We start from the raw sequence: 9,550 nt of genomic DNA, 5'->3' as shown, positions 1-9,550 counted from the left end.
TCGAATATGAATGTGGAATCGGATAGAAAAAATTAGTGAAAATCGGATTCGGATTTATCCACTTTACTACCATATTAAATTCAAATATGAATACTTTTTTAGATTAAGGGAAATTTCAGTCTTGAACATTCACAGGTGAATGTCTACGACCATAAAGAAACTTATCTGGCCACATAGCCAGAAGCTTACATGAGTGCTCTAAACCTCCAATCCGAGGAATACAAAAGATAAGAAAGAAAGAAACAAGAAAGAAAATGAAAGTCTAAGCTTCAAACGCCTTCTACGTTCTTCCTCCAATCTTGTTTTGGTCCCCTCACTTTATAATAAAATTCTCGCATCAATTGTCTTCTTAGACACTCTTGAAGTAAGGATCATCAATGGTTCTAAGCCTTTCGGTCACCCATGGTGTCGCCCACAAGGACTCCAAGACAACGCCTCAACAGGAAAGTAACATTAAAATATTACCGCCGTCCGACCCGGTGATCGGTTCTTTGATTTTCACCTGGATCAGTCCACGATCATGGTAATGCCTTCAACAAGGAAAATGATGCCCATAGCGGCACCATCATCACTACCATAAGCTAGGCTTTTACTAGAACCTGCATAAAAAAAACCAAAAAGCAATTCACGACAACCCCCGGCAGCACCACCAAAGGTCCTATGGCGCCTAGCAGGACCCCGAGGGGGTGACAATGGGAGGCAAATCCCATGCCAACAGGCACCGCCACAAAGAAGAGGATGCTCAATGCAGATGGAGCCACGGGCCGCCGCCGTCGCCCAGCCGCAGGCCGCCGCCGATGCAGGCATGGTGGTGAAGCGCTGCACCGCCGGGCCACCCCGGGAGGCACACCGCAAGCTGATATGGATATCAGCTAATTCGGATATTTGCTATCTGTGTTCCATCCTTATGCGTGCATGTGGGCCTTGGAGTGCGTGCTGCTTCCTGCTGCTGAGCCTTGTGCAGAGCTGAGCTTACGAGTGGGCTGGTTCCCCGAGCCCCCAAGCTGGACGGCCTGCCACGCCTGGCGCACCCGCGTGCATCGGCCGCGGTGCACTGCGCTCGTGAACACGCGCCGCCGCTGGCTACTCTCGAGCGCTCGGCGAGCGCCTAGCTGCCCGCACAGTACGCCGCCGCCGCAAGTCCCTCGACACGCCGAAAAAAAAATTCCGTAGAAACGGTATTCAAATCGATTTCTCTCCCCGCACTTCGCGCAGCTGATCCTGATCGCCGCCGGTATGATCCTCAGCCAGAGCCACCGCTTATCCGCTTTCCTACTCTTAACGCTATGGATTCATCTGGCGTCGTTAGGGTGTTCACAATGAGAGATAAAAAGTAGGATTATTTTATACTATTGGACTCATATATTTCTCTAATAGATTTTTAGACTACGTAAAATAGATCAGTTATTTGCTCGTCTCTAGTGACTATTATTTCTCATATTTTTTATTGACATATCAGATCTAGCCAGTTAAATAGCTAGCTATTATGAACACCCTTAGCCATGGGCGGAGCCACCACTAGAGCAAGCTAGGGCGGCCGTCCTATCTCCCCTCGGCCGAGCTTAGAGGATATCCCCGGTTCAGAACCTCGGCATGGGCACACGACAGAGCGCCGGCGCCCCAGAGGAATTACAAACACGAGGACGATGACGAGATTTGAGAGGGTGAGAAGCAACCGCATTAGGCCGTCGACGTTTCGTCACTTCATGGCCTCGTGGGCTATGGGCTGCGGCCTCTTCAGGCTTCAGCCCACCGCAGCTGATAGGGTTGCACGGGGGCTATCCATCCACGCGACCAACCCCCCCCCCCCCCCCCCCCCCCCCGCAGCCCCGCTATGTCCGCAGTCCGCCTGCAGGCTGTAGCTGCCAGCCGCCAGCCCTCGCCAGCCCGCCGGCTGCCTTGGCACCTCCCGTCGGCTGCGCCTGCAGCCCCTCGGCGCGCCTCCCGCCGGTAGCAAAAAATTTTAGAGTATGAGTCCACCGTAGATGAATTCTCGGGCTGACTTCGCTAGGGACAGTCCCCGTGGCGATGGCACGGGGGAGTCTTCTTGCTCACGCCCTGCACGGCGCGAAAGGCCTTCGAGGTCTGCGCAGGTGATTCATTCGCCGAGGTTTTGCGTTTGGTGCTTCACCGAACACTCTACGAGTGCAAAAGGTTTGGTGACCCGAGCTACTGAAATCAGCGGTGCCCTTGTTCAGGAAGCAAACAGATAAATGAAGCTACAACTAAGCAACTTAAGTTGGTCCTGATTCAAATTCATCCTGGTTCCTTGTAAGATAAAGCAGCAGATATATGGCGCCGTTCTATTTCCCATGTTGTGGTGATCCAATTATAGATCTAGATTCACCGTGTTCGGCTGGTGCACCAGCCTTCAGCCCTACAGTATTTCTCTCTCACATCGCTCCAGCACTAGTCTTCAGTCACCAGCCAATTAACAGTGTTTTTCTCTCACACCACTCCAGTTCCTGCCTCCAACTCCAGCCTGCCGAACGCCGTGATTGTTTCAAAGGATCACTGCTGTATAACATGCGGATGTCTTACTCGTGAATGTTCCCGTTTTCATTCCACTGTAATTTTGCTTTGTTAAAAGCAACTCCAGCAATGGCCCCTATTTAAGACTCCTAATTTATCAAGTAGGGATTCCTCCTATTTTTAGAGGCCTTCAATTTTATACTCAACTCCAGTAGTAGCCCCTACTTCTCGGCCCCTACTTCTTAATGATTGTATAGAGCCCACATGTCATTGTCTTATCTTTTTTTCTATTTTTATTTTTTTTCCCGCACCCCACCTGCTTCTTCTATCTCGCGACTTCCCTCCCTCCCCCTTTCCTCTCTCGTGCTCTCCCTCCCTCCCTCCCCCTCAAATCTCTCTCCCGAGCTTGGGGCTTGGGCTACCCGCTCTCCATGGCAGCACGAGTGGTGGTCTGGAGCACCAAAGCTGGTCTGGAGCACCAAAGCAACACCTTCTGTGCTTGGACGACGAACGCATGCGGCATGCTTGAGCTTGGGGCAACGACAGGAAGACTTGAGCTTGGGGGTGGCGGCGGCGAGCATGCACCAACTCGGGATTGGCCGCGAGTTGGCTGCAGCTCAAGTCCGGCGGGGTCGGCGCCGCAGGTCAGGCCAACTGCGAGCGGGATGCAGCTTGGGGCCGGCAACGCGGGCACCACATTTGGAGGCGGTGGCGCGGCAGCTCGAGCCGGCGGTGAGCGTGCCGCAGCTCGGGCCAGTGGGCCACAACGTAGACGCCGCAGCTTGAGGGCGGCAGCGCAGGCACCACACCTCGGGTCGGCGGCGACCAAGACGCAGGGGGGGGGGGGGGGCGGCGAGGTGTCGCAGCTCGGCGAGCGCGAAAAAGGTTAGTGTGATGGTGTGGTAAACCGTGGCTTAGTACATCCGGCTAGGTTATACATCCGGCTAAGTCTAGAGGGTGAGTACTCGAGGGTTAGTTAGGACTAGTTCGATCTCGCTGGAAGAATATGATGAACACAGCAGATTTAGAGTGGTTCGGGCCGCCGAAGCATAATACCCTACGTCCACTGTGTGTTGTATTACTTGTGTTCTCTTAGTCTTAATAGTCTGAGGATCTGAGACCGCTCCTTTGTGTGTAGCGAGCGCCTCCCTTTTATATCTCAAGGGAGGCGCATACACGGCCGTTGGGTCCCCGACAAGTGGTCCCAATCGATATAATATAAAATAACATACTGTTCATATATTATGGCGTTGCAGGCGAAGGATGATGAGCAGATGGGTAGTATAAATTTCTTGGGTAGTAGGGGCGAATGACGATGAGCAGATGGCCCATTAAAAGCCCAGCTAATATTGATCCCTCGTATAGTTAGTAGCCAAATATTGAGATGGAAATAGTCGGCTTTACAAGAAAGGCCCAGCACTTTTGCTAGCTCCTGTCAGTACGGGAATGATTTGACTTTCACTCACATTTGCTTGATATTAATATAGCTGCGGGTCTCATAAGCATGTATTGCCCTGGACTTAATCGTCACAACAATATGCTGATTTTCATAGAACACATGTATTGTTCCGGACTTTAGCTTCTTATTTTAATTTTTCACAACAATAAAACATGCACAAACTCATAATTTTCTGGATCAAGAGACCGTCACGGCTGGTGGGCCGTCAATGGGCCGCCCATGCATACAGACACTAGTAGAAAAAGAGGCCATCCGTCCACCTCAAAGGTATCAGAACTAAGGTGACCCTGTACCAATTCTAGCATTAGTACCAGGTCATCTATGTTCTGGTACTTTTGAGGTGGATGGAAAGATCCAAGGAGTACAGGGTGGTAATACCACCCGGTACTAAAGGGTCATGTGCGTGCCGAGAGCTTGACTAAGTCGCCGGCGACCAAGATGCTGAAGGAGCGCCGGCGACGGCGAGGACGGAAGAGCTTGTGCTTGCCAATGGCTTCAAGCTCTTACGCGGAAGGGAAGGTGTGCGTGCGTGCAAATGCAAAATGCGGCTGTGTATGCCTCTTTGAGGGTGGAGGGGCCTCCCTTTTATAGGCTAGCAGTGCTAGCTTGGGCGTCAGGCTGCCGTGGATTTGGAGGGCATTCCGTTGAGCGCCGCCGCTAGTTAGTTTGAACAAACAATATCTAGTTTTGCTTGCCGGCCAAGATTAATGATGCATATCTCTGCTATAGTGCTATTTAAACTTGAAGATATCATTAGTGTACAAATATAGCTCTCTCAAATGCCGATAGAGATAAGTATACGAATATTGCTTGCTTGTGCTCAAAGATTCCCAACGACATACATCTTTATTTCTTGCTTGCTTAAACTCTTGGCCGCACATAGGTAGAAGCTTCTAGAACCTTCCAACCTTTTACAATTATGTGGGCCACGTTGGTCATCTATGGGCCCAGCTGTATCTCAGTATGTGTTACTGTACTCCGGCTTATGAAATACATTCATTTGTTTATATGCAAGTGCAGCTAATAATAAACTTATGCATATAATGGATGCATTGCATGTGGTTGCGCACAATTATATTGACCTTAGTGATTATAAGTTTATAACCATAAGTGATATAATATATAATAAATAAATGGTCAAAATGTTGTTTAGAAGACCGTGTCATATTCCACTACTATGCCTCATAAATGTGGAAGGAGCTGAGGGAGTATGATATATAGCTGCCGAGAGTTCCATCATAATTATATGGGCTTAACAATGTTAAAGCCACAAAGCAAATAAGTCATATGCATGGGCTACGTGTCCATTCTTAGTAACTATGATTCTACGAATCATTTTATAGATGCCAAAATTTCATCGTACAAATGGCCCCCCGACAAGTAGAGTTCATGCGAGGAGGGAACATGGACTCGACTTGGTGCAACCCTTATACTTAGGGTCGTTTAAAGGTGTTGACCCGTTTGCAATTGTTAATCTCGTAATCATCCTTGACTCAGCAAAACGGACTCTGCTTTCAGAGTCTTAACTACGTGTAACACCCATCACACCGGATATCTTTTTTTTAAACAACCGTTCCAGACCGGGTACGACCTAGGCGTATCCGGACTACAAATACAGGGGCGACTGCCCGTACCCTCGCCCCACATACGATTCAACGCCTTGTCTTGCACTGGTAGCCCCCAGGTCAGAGCGAATCTTTCGTTGAATTTGTTTGGACATCATCTTCTCGCCCGATCGGTTACCTTTGTACCATACTGTGTATGTACGTAGCTTTTTCTGCTGTCGTTTTGATTCTCAACTTGCTTTCATACCATGCATGTTTAGTGGCATCAACAGGCTTCCCCAACAACTCGATGGTGAGGCCTAGGCGTGGATCGTGGTCCTCACGACCATTCAGGCCATGGAACGGGCGCCGCGACGCTCGCGCCGATCCTCCTGCGCCCTATCGTCGTCATGCCGATCGGGGGCCAATCCAAGATGTTGTCGTCATACTGCCGTGCGAGCCACGGCGTGGACCAACAAGAGGTTGACCGGCGGCCACCTGCTGAAGAACCTCCTTGCCGGCAGGATGACGAGTACTACGCTCGTCATCAGAAACGGCTTTCCCAGGACGGCTCTCGTGAGCGCTCCTTGCAACACCCACCTCGCCAGGAAGTACCCCGGCACAGGGGCGGGCCCCATTGAATTCAATGGTATTCAGTTGAATACCTATTATTTTTTGAAAAAAACATTGTATATATAGTATATTTCATGTATATAATTTAAAAAAATGAAAATCAAACAACAAGTCAAGTCTAAATCTCTCTTTTAGCCCAAAAACCCCTCAGCAGCCCACCCCCACCGTCGGCCCACGTACCCTCACACCTCACACGGCCCAAATCTCATTTCAGACTCGTTTCCCCTAGCCCAATCCCCCTCCCACTCGCCCTCGCCCAGCCTCCTGACGCCACGCCAGGCTGCTCTTACCCGAGCCCGACGACACCCCTCCCAGACAATTTCCCCAGCTCCGCGCCTCCGCCTGGCGCCTGCCCTAGCGCGCCACCGGCCGCCCACGCTCGTCACCCCCGGTGCCCGAGGCCGGCGCGCACAGGCTGGCGCAGCGCTAGCTCTTGCGGCTCCGCCCCTGTTCCGCTGTTCCGGCCGCCTGCAACGCGCCCACGCCACTGCGAGCCCGCCCCTGCTCTCTGCCGTCCAGCCGCCTGCCGTGCGCCCAGCCCGCGCCGCGGCGTATGCCGCAGGGGCGCCGCTGCACTGCATAGGGCCGCCCAGGGGCAGGCCGGCAGGGGCGCACGCGCACTTAGCCATTGACCAAAAAGACAGCCAGCTAATCTGCCCGTGAACCATGGTGCGCAAAGGATTAATAAATGTATTCATATTTTCTGAAAATATGTCGTTGTAATTTGTGATTACTAATGGATTTGTGAAAAATTAGCAACCATGAAGGAACTTAAGGCTATCTTGTAATTTGTAAGCATCCTTATCAATGTCCTCCATTTATTTCAGACATTCCTACTTTGATATGTTGACCATTTAGTACGTCTATTATTTATATGTTAAACAATTTTAAATTATGAACAGTTTGTATTATCGATACTCAATTACTCAATTATGTGCTAGTGTACAGTGTACTTTAGGCTATAATTTTTTTCACTATTTGAAATTTTGAATACCCAACGCCCAAATTCTGGGCCCGCCCCTGCCCCGGCAGGCTCCTAATCGAGGGAGATTCAACCATAGGCAGTCTGCGGCTGCTTCCCCGGTCCATCATAATCAGCCTAGAGGTAACAAGCATCAAGCAATGGAGAGGGATCATCCTCAAAACTACATGAGCCGCAACGAGCCCAGGCGGGCCTCTACTGAAACCCGGGCCCCTCGTCCTTGCTCAACTGGTGACAACTAGAAGGACCGTGTCCGTGAGACAAACACTCGCCGGAACATAGCTACTCCGTTGCAGGTAAAGAATTTTTATTTATATTGTGCATGCGTTCCTTATCTGTCCGCATATACTGTCGGTCTCTCTAGATTGGTCAGGGTGCAGAACCAACCAACGCCAGGAGTGGCCCTGATGCTCGTAATAATTCTCGTGATCAAGCAAGCCACCACCAGGAGCCTATACGTCACGATTGCCTTAATGCCCATGCGCCGGCTGGGTCAAGCACCCCGGTCCGAAAAAGCACGACACTAGCATGGTCCGGGCATGGTTCGATAGTGCCAGTGGGCACGATATACGGCTGTGCCTGGGCCGCTCGTAGTGCCGGCACGGGCACGGCATGATAAATGGGCTGGCATGATGGTGGCTGGTTTATTCTGGATTGTTGAATTGATTTGTAATAGTTCTTCTAACCGTTGGATTGACTTGACCTAGATATAAAAGCAACTCCCTTCTCATTCTCTCATTTTTCCCTCTCCCTCCCAGCCGCAACTTCTCTCCTCCCTCCCGTCCCTCCCACCTGCAACTTGTCTCCTCCCTCCCGTGACTCTCCTGTTCGGTTGCTACTCAAGACCGAGAAACTCCCAGGCCACTTCCTTCCTACCTCTCTGTGCAACTTGATGGCGGTCGATCGACATGGGCGCATCCACGCGCAGTGGCAGCGCAAGCGCGCCTGCAAGTTTGCATGGCAGCGACGCGCCTGCAACTTGGCAGCACTCAGCCGGGACAGCAAGGCGCATATGCGAGGCGGCGGCGCTTGACTTTGGGATTTGGTGGCGATCAACTGAGCGGAGGCGCATCCGCAAAGCTGCGATGCTTTACTAGCAGTTGATGGCAGTTCATAGCCCAAGGGCCAAGGCCATGGCGACTGGACGGTGTGAGCTCGATGGGCCGCTGTGCCTATCGGCACGGCACGACTAAGGAGCCATAGGGCGTGCCTGGGCCGAGAGTTGGGCACGGTGGCCCGAGATGGCACGGCACAGTAGGTCGTCGTGCTGCGTAGTGCCGTGCCGCTTAATGTCGTGCCAAGTCGTGCCCGTGCCGTTTAGTGCCATGCCAGCCCGTTTGGCCAACTATAGATTAGGCCCGCAGAAGCCACTCAGCTCGTGACGACCAGGAAATTCCTTGCGAGGCTCGGGGGAGATGCACCAATCTGAATACTTCTTCGCAGGTAAGAAAGAAAAAAAAAACTATTGATTGATTGTGCACCATCTCATAATACGTTACAACGAGACACTACAATTGTGCAGGCACCATTTACTGGGACTTGTCCCTCTCCACAGGGTGCAAGTTTCAATTCAGCCCCAAACACCAAGGATGCTGCTGAATCGACTCAAGTGCATGCTCAGAGTACTTTATTTGCAGCCGTCGATCGATGCATCGCCTCGGCCCTTGCTCTTGATGGTTTGGTACGCGGGCAACCATTGGTGATTGGCGAGGGTCCTATTGCTAACTCGGACCTTCCTACGCCGCCATTAGCTCTCACATCAGTCTTCCATCGCCGCTCTGCTCAGCACGACAACTTCGGCACTAAGGTTATCAAAGAGTCCTATCAGAAGACCTTGATCAGCTTAGAGCCAACTGTTAGCGGGTATTTTATTGATGAGAAAGGGGATCCCTACCTGCAAGTCTCCACGATGGCTCAGGAATTTATCCGACATCCTTGCAAGTCATGGTGGAACAACGAGAATCCCCGGGTCTGCACTGGGGCGCCACATCGCCCTAAGTTTCTGATTTGGGCAAGAGCAGTACTGATTTCAAAGTTTGAGAAGGGCTTTCTTGAGCGGGCCGGCATCGTTAAAGGAGTATTGGCCTCATTGTACCAAGTCGAAAACTGCTGGCCACTGCTAGAAGCCTTAATATCTTTTTTGGAACTCCGACGGACATACCATCGTCACCTCTCAAGGGGAGATGGGCTATCCGTTGTTGGCCCTTCAGGATGCTATGGGGATTCCCATCTCTGTTACGGAAATCCTACTCAGAGAGGGCTCTCGATTTACTCTTATTGGGAGAGCCCTCCTAATCACCGTTCATCATATATTCTATATTCTACGGGCCATGCACTTTTGACATTTTGGTTCTCTCTCTCCCGTCACTTTTCCCCATTCAGCGATCCGAAGGAGACGAGGCCCGGATCCACAACGGAGGGAGGCGCGGCGTGGGCAGCGAAGGCGCGGCGCTGGCTGTA

This window comes from Panicum virgatum, chromosome 7K (assembly GCF_016808335.1).
Source record: "Panicum virgatum strain AP13 chromosome 7K, P.virgatum_v5, whole genome shotgun sequence".
NCBI lineage: Eukaryota > Viridiplantae > Streptophyta > Magnoliopsida > Poales > Poaceae > Panicum > Panicum virgatum.
The sequence above is the reverse complement of the archived record's forward strand: the minus strand, read 5'-3'. Positions refer to the sequence as shown.